The sequence below is a fragment of the Corvus cornix genome, chromosome 4A, assembly GCF_000738735.6.
Source record: "Corvus cornix cornix isolate S_Up_H32 chromosome 4A, ASM73873v5, whole genome shotgun sequence".
Taxonomy (NCBI): domain Eukaryota; kingdom Metazoa; phylum Chordata; class Aves; order Passeriformes; family Corvidae; genus Corvus; species Corvus cornix.
The window spans coordinates 19,329,472-19,330,113 of record NC_047058.1 but is presented as its reverse complement, the minus strand read 5'-3'; positions in this window follow the sequence as shown (position 1 = coordinate 19,330,113).

The window sequence follows — 642 nt, the reverse complement described above, 5'->3', positions numbered from 1 at the left end:
GTGCTCCAGCGTGGCCTTGGACACCTCCAGGCATCCAGGGGCAGCTTCTCTGGGAATTCTATTCCAGGGCCTCACAGCCAGGAATCACCTTCCTAAAGTCCTACTGCAGTCAGGTACTTCCTGAAGCACTGATTTCCTGGGAATTGGAAGTTTTCCTGGAGGAGACACTGTCAACACTGTGTCAACACTGTGTCAACACTGTCCCTGTCCCTGGTCAACAGCCCCCTGAGTGCCACAATCTTCAAATTATTGATACAATTCCCGACCTGTTGCAAGCCTTAAAATAGAGGAGATTGAGGAAGTGGCGAATCTGATAAGTGTGAGGAATGTGAGTGGATTAGTCACAGCGGATTAGGAGCAAGCATTTGAAGAAAAGCTTAAATGTAGCATAAAAATATATTAGAACCTTTTCAGACGTTCCTTATGAGCTCAGCTCCTTGGCAAAGTGTTGGGGAGAGTGAAATGGAATAAAACCAGAGGAAAAACTCCCCTTGCACCAATGCAAACAGGGAGGGATTTGCATTCCCAGGCCTTTGCATATGGATATGGATATGGATGCATTTATATAAATATGCATTCAGACACACACGTTATATATAGATTTTTTCAGTTGACATCAGACACTTCAGCAAGCAGCAGGGT